General features: G+C 41.9%; 1 non-coding gene across 1 annotated transcript; it reads right to left on the bottom strand.

Annotated features, from left to right (window-relative positions):
* Positions 1–6,999: 6,999 nt before the first annotated feature.
* Trnat-ugu lies at positions 7,000–7,073 on the bottom strand. Its single transcript has one exon. It is a non-coding gene; the product is annotated as a tRNA-Thr (tRNA).
* Positions 7,074–14,300: the final 7,227 nt, after the last annotated feature.

The following is a 14,300-nucleotide window of genomic DNA, read 5'->3' as shown; positions in this document are numbered from 1 at the left end:
GGCTTTCGCGTATTTTTACATCTTTGCATTTGGTTTCAAAAATGGTTCACATGGCTCTGAGCACTATGGGACTTAACTTCTGAGGTCATCAGTCCCATAGAACTTAGAACTACTCAAACCTAACTAACCTAAGGACATAACACACACACACCCATGCCCGAGGCAGGATTCGAACCTGCGACCATAGCGGTCGCGCGGTTCCAGACTGTAGCGCCTAGAACCGCTCGGCCACCCCGGTCGGCTGCATTTGGTTTATTGGACATCAAGTAGCTGCAGCAAGATTATCATTAGTCATTCTTTAGACTGCCACTAGTCTGAGTTACCATCTTGTGAAGTGAATGTAACTCGTGGCTGCCTATCTCATCGCTCGCGAAAGTTTTTTTTTTTTGTTTTTTTTTTTTGCCGGACCTACTCAGAGGTCGATTCCTGGTGCACCGTCTGTGACTGGCCCTTCTGTTTTATTATTGTATTTGCTGTTTTATTTTATGTTTCTATATTTTTTATGTAATTGCCATTCTTGGCGTTACAGCAGGTTTAAATGGTTGTGCTACCAAATTTACCATCATTTTGTGTCACCCGTTTGGTGATCAGTTTCCTGTCTTCTAAATTAACCTAGCTATTACGTTGTTTTACAATATGTTTGTTAAAATTTTTTTATAATTGCCGTTCTTGACGTTAAAGGCCTTCAGCCGTGACTGTGGTTACTTGCCTTAAAATTTTGATTGGGTTCACATTGGCTTGTTTTAAAAACATTATTTTCTGTGTCTGTATTTTATGCTCGTTTGGTAAATTGTAACGCACTGAAAACACTATTAATTACATAGTTGTTTATTCCTTCATTAATAACGCGTGATATGTTTATTTATCGCTGAGTCTGGAATTACCGTTTTAAATGAAATGTGTGTAATTGGAAAAGGGAACCAACAGTAACTGATTATGACCCCGTCCACAATCGTAACCGAATCCTGACTTCCTTGACTACCAGGTCTCAATGGGTCAACACAAGTATGTATATCTCTTTTGGGGGGATCATGCCGCCCCTACTACAGTTTGTTTTCCGTCAACATGATGGCTTCTACCGGCAGAGCAATGCAACGTGTAACACAGCTCGCAGTGTACACGCATGGCTCGAAGAGCACTAGAATACGTTTACCATACACCCCTGGCCACCAAGCTCCCCGGATTAAAACCCAATCGAGAATCTGTGAGACCACCTCGATTGGGCTTAATGCGCCATGGATCCTGAACCGAGAAACCTAGCGCAGCCGGTTATTGCCTTGGGGTCGGCACGGCTTCACCTCCGTATCGGTACCACCCAAAACCTCAATGACTGTTTCTACATGTCTGGAAGTGGTCGGTCTTCTAAAAGGTGCCGGCCAGAGTGGCCGAGCGGTTAAAGGCGCTACAGTCTGGAACCGCACGACCGCTACGGTCGCAGGTTCGAATCCTGCCTCGGGCATGGATGTGTGTGATGTCCTTAGGTTAGTTAGGTTTAAGTAGTTCTAAGTTCTAGGGGACTTATGACCACAGCAGTTGAGTCCCATAGTGCTCAGAGCCATTTGAACCATTTCTAAAAGGTGATTCTTCAGACTTGTGACAGGGGACACATTAACTTGATTAGAGAGTGTATGAAGGTTCCCTCCCATGCCTTTCCTGGACAGAAGATGCTTGCGCGTCATTGTAACAGCTGCTTGCCTAACTTTAACAGTACGATTTCTACTGTATAGATACAAAGGAGACTAAAGAATACTCCTAGTTTCTTCCAAGCAAGAGGACGTGAACTAAGCAGGTTCTGTTAACAGGTATGACGTCTCTCTCCGAGTATCTGCCAGTGAAGAGTTTTCAACATTTTTTTTTACAATCTGTCAGCCGCTAACCATCGACCTAATATTGGTCTGCTACTTTCAGCAATATTCAAGTGTGAATCGTACAATTGTTTTGAAAACAAACTATAATTTCCCAGTAACATGACCTTTATTTTGCACAATGTAAAATCTACCGCATAACCTTACTGCCATTTATGAAAATACAGCACTGCAGCGTCACTGTTAATTTATCCTTATACTGTACTCTCCTCTCAGTCACCCTCAACATTACCTCTAGGCCCGTAATGTATAACGCGCAATAACTGCAGTCCAAGCCTCGATGTAATTTCCGAGAGTTACATAAAATTCTCTGCAGTCAAAAAATACTTTCTCTCTCGTTCAGTAGCGAGTTATTGCAATTACAGTTTTGATTGTGCAATTATTTCTCTTGGACAGAGAATATTAATTGTGCACTCGACCGATATAGCCAAGTCAACGCTGAGGTCCAATAAAAGTTATAATTTGCACTGCGGGTAATTTAGACTCGTAAAGTTATATTTCGATAGTCTCGTTCACAATTACATAATATTTTTAGATGCGTAAGCGAAAATGAATACAGTATCACTGGAAATATGAAGTTAATTTCAGACGTGTTTTACATTCCATTACACACTGAGATGAAAAACATGCGGAACTGCGACAAGCAAAATGGAAATTATTTGGCTGACCGTTGCTTTAATGATACTTGGAGAATTGATTAGAAATGAGCGACCATTTATGTAAAGATTCAAGTTTGTGGGAAATGCAACGCTAGGTCGAGCTAATCTAAACTACGAACATTTGTATGCATTGAAGCATTATAGCCTCTGTGCCAGCGATGCAAGTCCAACGCTTGTAATGCTCGTTGCTTTTACATAATAATTAAGGGCACGGTGTACTGATGCAATACAAGCTTTGACAAAACAAAAGGTAAGCTATTCTGGCAGTAGGCCACCATACACGAAGACGACACCAATACAGTGAATTGAACGAACCGGCTATGTTTGTGTTTTAACGAACCTCCTAACAAAGACAAGTTGCAGAACAAGTTAAACTTCTGTAAGTCTAAGTCAAGGCTGAGATTAACAGTTATCTATTTGCTCTAATGATTGCCACTAATCACGAGGAGATTAACAGAGGGCAAAGTTCTGTGTAATTAAAATTAATTACAAACTGACACTGAAGCAGCGAGAGTATAAAAAATTATGGAAAGCAGTATGGAGCTAGCGCAACAAGATCTGCTTATTTGAACAGCTTGCGTAATCGAAGTCAGCGTTGCAGTATGAAGTCGCAGATATAACCAAAGTGAGCAACACGAAGTTGCATAGCAAACTAAGTAATGCGCTACACAGAATATGGATCGCGCTCCCGCAATCGACCTACTTTCCTTTTTATATATATATATATATATATACACACGTTAGTCTTCTGTCGTGTCTGATGCGGCCCGCCAAGACTCCCTGTCCTGCTTCAGCGTCTTCATCTCAGAGTATCATTTGCCCTCTACATCTTCAATTATTTTCTGGATGTATCCCAATCTCTGTCTTCCCCTACAGTTTTTACCTTCACGATTCTACGTAACACCGTGGAGTCATTTCTTGATCCCTTAACACAAGTCCCAACACCCTGTCCCTTCTTCTTGTCAATGTTTTCCATATGTTCTTTTCTTTACCTTACAAGCCTACCGATTTCCAACGTTCTTCTATAACACCACACCGCAGACGCATCGATTTTCTTCTGTTCTGGTTTTCTACATCTACATGGATCCTCTGCAAATCACATTTAAGTGTCTGGCAGAGGGTTCATCGAACCACCTTCACAGTTCTCTACTATCCCAATCTCGTATAGTGTGCGGAAAGAATGAACACCCATATCTCTCCGTACGAGCTCTGCTTTCCCTTATTTTATCGTGGTGATCGTTCCTCCCTATATAGGTCGGTGTCAACAAATTATTTTCGCATTCGGAGGAGAAAGTTGGTGATTGGAATTTCGTGAGAAGATTCCGTCGCAACGAAAAACGCCTTTCTTTTAATGATGTCCAGCCCAAATCCTGTATCATTTCTGTGACACTCTCTCCCATATTTCACGATAATACAAAACGTGCAACCTTTCTTTGAACTTTTTCGATGTACTCCGTCAGTCCTATCTGGTAAGGAAACCACACCGCGCAGCAGTAATCTAAAAGACGACGGACCAGCGTAGTGTAGGCAGTGTTCGTAGTAGATCTGTTACATTTTCTAAGTGTCCTGCCAATAAAACGCAGTCTTTGGTTAGTCTTCCTCACAACATTTTCTGTGTGTTCCTTCCAGTTCAAGTTGTTCGTAATTCTAATACCTAGGTATTTACTTGAATTTACGGATTTTAGATTAGACTGATTTATGGTGTAACCGAAGTTTAACGAATTCCTTTTAGCACTCATGTGGATGACCTCATACTTTTCGTTATTTAGGGTCAACTGCCACTTTTCGCACCATTCAGATATTTTTTTCTAAATCGTTTTGCAGTTTGTTTTGATCTTCTGATGACTTTATTAGTCGATAAACGACAGCGTCGTCTGCAAACAACCGAAGACGGCTGCTCAGATTGTCTCGCAAATCGTTTATATGGATAAGGAACAGCAAAGGGCCTACAACACTACCTTGGGGAACGCCAGAAGTAACTTCTGTTTTACTCAATAACTTTCCGTCAATTACTACGAACTGTGACCTCTGTGACAGGAAATCGCAAATCCAGTCACATAACTGAGACGATATCCCATAAGTACGCAATTTCACTACGAGCCGCTTGTGTGGTACAGTGGCAAAAGCCTTCCGGAAATCTAGGATTACGGAATATATCTGAAATCCCATGTCAATAGCACTCAATACTTCATGTGAATAAAGGGCTAGTTGTGTCTCACAGGAACGATGTTTTCAAAACCCATGTTGACTGTGTGTCAATAGACCGTTTCCTTCGACGTAATTCGTAATGTTCGAACACAATATACACTCCTGGAAATGGAAAAAAGAACACATTGACACCGGTGTGTCAGACCCACCATACTTGCTCCGGACACTGCGAGAGGGCTGTACAAGCAATGATCACACGCACGGCACAGCGGACACACCAGGAACCGCGGTGTTGGCCGTCGAATGGCGCTAGCTGCGCAGCATTTGTGCACCGCCGCCGTCAGTGTCAGCCAGTTTGCCGTGGAATACGGAGCTCCATCGCAGTCTTTAACACTGGTAGCATGCCGCGACAGCGTGGGCGTGAACCGTATGTGCAGCTGACGGACTTTGAGCGAGGGCGTATAGTGGGCATGCGGGAGGCCGGGTGGACGTACCGCCGAATTGCTCAACACGTGGGGCGTGAGGTCTCCACAGTACATCGATGTTGTCGCCAGTGGTCGGCGGAAGGTGCACGTGCCCGTCGACCTGGGACCGGACCGCAGCGACGCACGGATGCACGCCAAGACCGTAGGATCCTACGCAGTGCCGTAGGGGACCGCACCGCCACTTCCCAGCAAATTAGGGACACTGTTGCTCCTGGGGTATCGGCGAGGACCATTCGCAACCGTCTCCATGAAGCTGGGCTACGGTCCCGCACACCGTTAGGCCGTCTTCCGCTCACGCCCCAACATCGTGCAGCCCGCCTCCAGTGGTGTCGCGACAGGCGTGAATGGAGGGACGAATGGAGACGTGTCGTCTTCAGCGATGAGAGTCGCTTCTGCCTTGGTGCCAATGATGGTCGTATGCGTGTTTGGCGCCGTGCAGGTGAGCGCCACAATCAGGACTGCATACGACCGAGGCACACAGGGCCAACACCCGGCATCATGGTGTGGGGAGCGATCTCCTACACTGGCCGTACACCACTGGTGATCGTCGAGGGGACACTGAATAGTGCACGGTACATCCAAACCGTCATCGAACCCATCGTTCTACCATTCCTAGACCGGCAAGGGAACTTGCTGTTCCAACAGGACAATGCACGTCCGCATGTATCCCGTGCCACCCAACGTGCTCTAGAAGGTGTAAGTCAACCACCCTGGCCAGCAAGATCTCCGGATCTGTCCCCCATTGAGCATGTTTGGGACTGGATGAAGCGTCGTCTCACGCGGTCTGCACGTCCAGCACGAACGCTGGTCCAACTGAGGCGCCAGGTGGAAATGGCATGGCAAGCCGTTCCACAGGACTCCATCCAGCATCTCTACGATCGTCTCCATGGGAGAATAGCAGCCTGCATTGCTGCGAAAGGTGGATATACACTGTACTAGTGCCGACATTGTGCATGCTCTGTTGCCTGTGTCTATGTGCCTGTGGTTCTGTCAGTGTGATCATGTGATGTATCTGACCCCAGGAATGTGTCAATAAAGTTTCCCCTTCCTGGGACAATGAATTCACGGTGTTCTTATTTCAATTTCCAGGAGTGTATGTTCTAAAATCCTACTGCATATCGACGTTAACGATATGGGCCTGTAATTTAGTTGATTGATCCTACTACCTTTCTTGAATATTGGTGTGACCTGTGCAACTTTCCAGTCTTTGGGTACGGATCTTTCGTCGAGCTAACGGTTGTGCGTGATTGTTAAGTATGGAGCTAATGCATCAGCATGCTGGGAAAGGAACCTAATTGGTATACAGTCTGGACCAGAAGACTTGCGTTTATTAAGTGATTTGCAGTCTGGACCAGAAGACTTGCGTTTATTAAGTGATTTGCAGTCTGGACCAGAAGACTTGCTTTTATTAAGTGATTTGAGTTGCTGTCCATGATTTATTAGTAAACAATGATGCGGTCCAAACGTATATTCTCAGAAATTTCTTCCTCAAATTATGACACCAGTAGACTTCTATTGACCACGATTGCCCTCTTTGCTGTGATACTCTGCTTTTTGCGTCCTCCTTGGCTCGTCTGCGAAGGATTACTTTCCTTTCCAAGGCAACAGAATTCGTTAACTGCCTCTATTTCCTTATCACGAGTTTTGTTGCTAAATTTCTCGCTATCCTCATTTCTGCTGCTTCTCATTACTTGCTCTTATTGCGAATTTCCCTCTATCCATATTCTGCACTCATTAGACTGTTCATTACATGCAACACATCCTGTAATAAATGATGACTAACTGAAACCCTCAGCTGCCGACAGGTGTTGATATACCTCGATGTGGACAGTTGAAAATGTGTGCCCCGACCGGGACTCGAACCCGGGATCTCCTGCTTACATGGCAGACGCTCTATCCATCTGAGCCACCGAGGACACACATGAATAGCGCGACTGCAGGGACTTATCCCTTGCTCGTTTCCCGTGAGATGGATAGAGTGTCTGCCATGTAACAGAACAGTTACTGTCTTCATAAATATATCCTGTAATTCTTCCTGCCTTTCACTGAGGGTAGCAATGTCGTAAGTGCATAGAACTGATATTCAATCACTCTTAATTTTAATTCTACTGCCCAACCTTACCTTTATTTCTGTCATTGTTTCTTTGATGTATAGATTGAACCGTGAGAGCAAAAAAGTGCGTCCCTGTCCTAAACCATTTTTAATGCGAGTATTTTGTTCTGGATCTTTCAGTCTTATTTTTCGCTCTTGGTTCTTTTACGTATTGTATGTCATCCGTGTTTCCCCGTAGCGTACTCCTGTTTTCTCAGCTTTCCGAACAACTTGCACCGTTTCGAACTGTCGGAGGCTTATTCTAGATCGACAAATCCTATGAGCGTGTCTTGATTTTTCATCAATCTTACTTTCATTGTCAACAGCAACGTTAGAGTCGCCTTTCCTAACCCAAACTTATCGTCATCCAACAGAACCCAGTTTTCTTTTCACTTCTTCTGTATATTAATCTTGTCAGCAATTTGGATGAATGAGATGTGAAGCGCTAATTGTGCGATAGTTTGCGCACCTACCACCCCTTACTATTTTCGGAATTGTGTGGACCATACTTTTCCGAAATTCTGATAGTACGTCGCCATTTCATAATTCTACACAGCAGTTAGAAAAGTCGTTTGGTTGCCACTCTCCCCCCTTCCCCAACGCCTTTAGAAATTCCGTGCAATGTCTTCCAGAGCTATTTAGAATTCTGACTCTAATACTGGATCCCCTATGTCTTCCTTACCGACTCCAGTTTCTTCTTCTGTCAGGCCGTGAGGCAAGTGCTCCCCCTCACAGAGGCCTTCAGTTTACCTTTTCCCACCTGATCACTCTTTTCTCTGTAGCTAACAGTGCAGTGCAATCCCCTCTGCACTCTTGATGTGACCACCCTTGCCTTTAATTTCACAGAATTTTGTTTCGACTTCTCTATATGCTGAGTCAATACTTCTGATGATGTTTGGTTTGTGGCGCGCTCAACTGCACGGTCATCAGCGCCCATACAAAGTCCCAGTATGTACCGCGTCCAATTTTTACACAGTTCGATCTAGCCACTGTGGCGAATGATGATGATGATGAAGTGATGAGGATAACACAAACAACCAGTCCCTGGGCAGAGAAAATCCCCAACACAGCCGGGAATCGAACCCAGAACACCGTAATCCAGAGGCAGCAACGCTAGCCACTAGACCACGAGCTGCGGACAGTCCTGATGATCTCCTTTTCTATTTCTTCGCATTTTTCCTGCAGCCATTTCGCCTTGAGTTCTCTGCACTTTCTGTTTACTTCTTTCCTAAGCGATTTATACTGCATTATTCATGTTTTTCCCTGAGCATTTCCTCCTTTCGTCAATCAACTGAAGCATACCTTCTGTTGCTCAGGTTTCTTCGGAGTTACCGTCATTGTACATATTTCTCTCGGTCCAACATTTATCATTACCCTTTTCAGAGATGTCCAATCGTTTTCAGTTGAACTGCGTACTGTGATATTCCTTATAACATGTAAGTAGGCTGTTTAGGTTTTTTTATTGGTAACGCCACCTCTGTATGAAAATCACTGGCTGTGCTGTGTGCAGTATGTGGCTGCCTTGCATTGTTGTAATACTTGCCATTGCAGTGTTAGGCAGCTGGCTGTGAACAGCGCGTAGCGTTGTGCAGTTGGAGGTGAGCCGCCAGCAGTGGTGGATGTGGAGAGAGAGATGGCGGAGTTTTGAAATTTGTCATGAACTGCTATATTTATATATGATGATATCGAGGTAAATACATTGTTTGTTCTCTATTAATATCTTTCATTTGCTAACTATCCCTATCAGTGGTTAGTGCCTTCCATAGTTTGAATCTTTTATTTAGCTGGCAGTAGTGGCGCTCGCTGTATTGCAGTAGCTTGAGCAGCGAAGATTTTTGTGAGGTAAGTGATTTGTGAAAGGTATAGTTTAATGTTAGTCAGGGCCATTCTTTTGTAGGGAATTTTGAAAGTCAGATTGCGTTGCGCTAACAAAATATTGTGTGTCAGTTTAAGCACAGTCTTGTATAATCGTTCAAAGGGGACGTTTCATATGTCGACCCTTAGCCTAGGATACCTCACTGGAATCTTCTGATTTTTTCTTGTAGTTTGTGTATTTAGTGTAGCTTTTGTTTATTGCTAGCGCGTAATTGTAGAGAGAATCTCCTTTGTAGTTGTAGCCTTTCATTGTTGTACAGTAAAACAGTTGTGGCATGCATATAGATTTGCACCAAGTATTTCGCAGCTACGCTTGCAATTAACTAGATATTATTTTCAGTGCTATGTTAATGTGTTCTCCTATTTTTGCACTTCAAATTGTGCTTTTCTGTGTTATCGTGTGAAATATTGTGACAATTAGGGCGTGTGAAAAACGTAACACTAGGCTCCAAACTAAACTGAGAAATAATAGTGACGACGAGCGTAGCTTATCAGCGCCGCAGTGTAATGAATTTACTAATGTTCAAACTAGTAATTTGGTAACTGTGCACAGGGAAATGGAGCGGGCGTCAAACAATGGCGTGGACAGTGAAACAATTAGTGAAGAGGGAAGCATTATCGATCGATCGGTCGGCAATAGCTCGCCTCAGGAAGCCGAAATCACACGACACGATCTCGCAAATACTGTAGACTCAGGTTTTGGATCCTCACCGTTTTCTCAAATAAGTCAAGACACATTTTCTGCTTGTCAAAATGTGAATGTTTCCGGTGCAAATTCACTGCCGAAAAGCACTGAGGAACATGTTTCAGACACCAATGCATTGTTATTACAATTAATACAACAAATGGGACAAACACAGCAAAAGCTTCAAAAGTTAGACACCACACTTGAACAAACACGTGAAGATTTAACTACTGAGTTACATAACATTGAATCGAAATGTCAAAAAGTCTGTAATGACGTAAAAACACAAATTTGTGAGCATTTTCAACCTATTTTTTCGCGGCATGAAAATGCATTACAGAATCACGAAGCAGCCATAAAAGAACTGCAAACCATTGTTCATGAAAATCATGAGACCTTGTGGGCTAAAATTGACTCAGTTGCATCTACCGACTCGGTTAAGCAACTTGCAAAAACTCAGGAAAACTTAAAGGACACAGTAGATTCGATTTCAACACAAATGGACACTCTGAAACTTGGTTCAGAAAAACACACTGAGGAAATGTGTTCACTATCGGAGAAAGTAGCCGAACTTTCGGATCAGGTCACTAACTTATCTACAAAGGTAGATGATGATCTGAATGATGCAAGACCTGTATCCTTCACTGACACAGAAGAGTATGAACAAATTAGAAAATTCAAACAGAATCAAAATCAAATCAATACACAGTACCAAAGAGAATTCCTTGAAGTACAAGATCAGCTGACTCAGGTAATACAAAAATTACGTATTTCAGAGGATACTCGCGCCCCAATACGGGAAGAGGGACACAGAAATACGGAACAGCCACAAAATAATAACACAGGGCATTTCGGAAGTTATGAAAGAAATTGGCAATGTGGACCGAATTTTGAGATGGAACGGCCGACACGACCTAACAATGACCGATATGCGACTCGCCGACATGATGATTTTGACTATAAGCTGTTCATTACTACACGTAAATTCAAAACATTTAAGAATTCTGGCAACGACATTCATCCACAAGCATGGCTCCATCAATTCTCGCATTGTTTTCCTCCCAACTGGTCGTTAGAACACAGATTAGAATTTATGTGTGGCTACTTAGAGAATGAACCAGCTGTAAGAATGCGATCGGTCATTCACGATTGCCACAGTGAAGGAGAGTTTTACCATGCCTTCCTCTCAGCATATTGGTCTCAAGCCACACAAGACCGAGTAAAACATAGCATCATAATGATGAAACGTTTCGAACAATCTGAATTTTCCAGTATTATGAAATATTTTGAAGACATGTTGCATAAGAATCAGTATCTTTCAAACCCATACAGCCCCTCAGAACTCATCCGCATTTGCTTAATCAAACTGCCTGAACATTTACGACATATTATTTTGGCAGGACGTTGCAAAGACGACATTGAAGCATTTCAGGGACTCTTACAAGAATTAGAAATTGACACTGACAATCACGGAACGCGAAACCAGGAACACAGCAATTACAGGTCACATCCGTCGCAATTCCGCGATGAAAGAAGTAATAACTTGACACGACAAGGCTATTCTCACAACACAAATAGTGACCAAAACAGACACCACCTGTATGACAACCGTTGGCAGAGTAGTAATAACTACAGGGAAAGATCACCTCTCCGTGGTAATGACTATCACAGAGACAATAAGAGAAACAGACAATATGGGAACCAAAATAAATACTATCAAGGGAGACAGAATAACTTTAGACGCAACGGACCAGCGCGCAGTTTCGATTCAGGGAGAAATTCTCCACCACATGACCGACAAACAAAAAAGTATGTAAACTACCGACAAAACGACAGACGTGAATTTCATCAGAACTGGCGGGATTCTAACAGAGCTGGGCCCTCTCGGCAAGGCGAATTTGTAGAAGTTAGGTCTCCTAATCCCAATAACAACGCGCGCCAACAAAGAAACAGACAATGACTCGCGCCGCAGGCACCCACGTGCGCCGGCTGGCTCAGAGAAAAATAACATAGACGCTAACCTTGAGAAAAATTCCAGTATTCTTTGCCGACGTATGCCGCATGACAATTGCATTCAAGTTCAAACTCTGAGTACTATGAAGAGTAAAGGTTTACACCAGGTTTCACATGTAAAACCATTTATTGAAAGATAATCTGCTTTTTAACTTAATCTTTGTCATAAAATTACTAATATGCTTTGTCAGACTTAGAATCTGTTAACATACAACAATGTTTGAAGTTAAATATCCAATCAAGAACCAAGAGAACTTATTTAAACAGAAATGACGAATGCATTGTTATAGTGAACAGACGACACAGTGTTGTATTTGTACATTCTTGCTTGTTAGTTGCACGATTACGTAACGACTATAAGGCTTACATACTTAGAACATTTACCAGTACTGCTAATGAGATTTTAATGCAACATTTTGGTTACCTGAAAATACATTCTGTATTTAAAGTACTTTCTGTGAGATACCAGATGACACAGTGGTTAGTTTATGGGACAGCTACACGATTTATATCACGACGTTACTAATGTGTGACAATTTACATTGTTGCTTTTGCGGAGTATCTGTTTTATATCTGTACAGTTTTTCTGTATTATTCTGGAAAGTAAAACATGTTTTAATAGTAACTTTTGTGATATAGCTACAATGAGACAGCCTTTTCCGTAGCACAACAATACGTTACAGCACAGTAATTTCTTCATCACAACAATAAGCGTAATAACTAAGATATCTATACGCAAAGCATTTCACTTTTGTTTATCATGAGGTAAGTACATTGACTTCTGCAGAACTTAGCTTTCGGAGGACGATAACTACGACACTTCCACAGAGATTATGTTGCGACAAGATGCACAGTTTAGCGCTACAGTACACGCATTTGAGTGATTAATCTTATACTTAAAACACTTATTTTTAAATATTTTTTGAATTACAAAGAAAGTTTTCTGTGATACATTTCATTCCATTGCTGTAATTTGTAACACCTGAGGGTATAATTACATTAATCCTCAGGGGGGTACATGCTTACTTTGTGTACCATGTGTGTGGCAACCACAAGGAACCCTAGCTAATATGGTATTTGCTTATACAACTTTACACATCGGTACCATATTTCTCTAACACACAAATTACACAGCTATCTGATCATTTAACTGAGAGATAAACATGTTTTTTACTACGTCAGTGACACATGTTTACGTAATTACACCGTTGGATAACTTCACACTTATGAAACTGTATTTTGTCTGTACTTTGTAAACTGTTCATATTTTTTCGGAATCATTGTGATACTATGAGAGCTTTGAATGATGTATTTGGTAAGGGAGCATGATTTTAAAGTACGTTTGAGGTAGATGACACTATTGAAATGAGCAGAGAATTTTTTTTTAGGTTTTGAAATTATTACAGAAAGCTACGACGTTTTTGAGATTTGACTGAGGTGTTATGATGTTATTATTACGACGACGATGTGTACTATGCTGTTGAGATATGTTTATGATCAATAAGATGAGGCTACCGTATATGAGGAATAAGAAGTATGTTGGAAACCAAGAATCATGCTTTATGAGTTATGAAATGTGCGTAAATGCGTGACTGTATCACAATGCCGGCGAAAAATTTTTGGACAACGTTATATTCATAGGATTTTCTTTCTACAGATTTGCAACGCTAATTCTTGACCTGTGAAATATTTCTATGTGAGACTGTCACTGTAGCGGAACCTGGTGTCGTAAATATTTCTGTAAGAAAGTTAAGTGACCACCTGCACGTAATGCGTCGTGGGCACGCAGCTGTGTCAAACACCTGGAGAACAAGCCATTAGGGTGTGCCTTTCCGGAAGCACAGGTAGAAAAAAAAAGAAAAAAGGCAGGCCTTTATCCTCGCCATTGACATTCCTTTAGAGAAAATATTGCAAATGCGACACCCTCATTACTTCCATTAACCTTGCTATTGACATTCCTTTGTAGAAAGCATCGCAAATATTACACGCTCATTACCTGAAAACATATGATTACTCGTACTTTGTGCTAATTACTGTAATGCTTATGATTTGATGGGAAATATTCGTACATCTGCACACCTGATTATGACAAGTGTCTTTCTACGAGAGTTGAGAGCTACTGACTTACGAAATGCCACATGACTATTGAATGATATTTTTATGCTTTGGTTTGCGTAATTGCTTATTTCATTTGACATCTGTTTTCCAGCTGTGTTGCAGCACTGGTTTTATAAAATAAAATTAAATGCATTTGCTAATGTGAACACTTTCTGTCAACAGATCTATTAAATAATAATTTTGTGATCCACATTCTTCAAAAAAGGAGCACTTGGAAAGGAAAGAACAATAAGAAGGGACTAGTAACAGTAACTGCATACATAATATTCTTTTCAAGTACATGGCAACATTTCTTTTACAATAAGTTGTTGTGGTGCACCACTTTAATTACTTAGATATTAAGATGTGAATATACATTTC

Source organism: Schistocerca americana, chromosome 8, assembly GCF_021461395.2.
Source record: "Schistocerca americana isolate TAMUIC-IGC-003095 chromosome 8, iqSchAmer2.1, whole genome shotgun sequence".
NCBI lineage: Eukaryota > Metazoa > Arthropoda > Insecta > Orthoptera > Acrididae > Schistocerca > Schistocerca americana.
The sequence above is the reverse complement of the archived record's forward strand: the minus strand, read 5'-3'. Positions and strand labels throughout refer to the sequence as shown.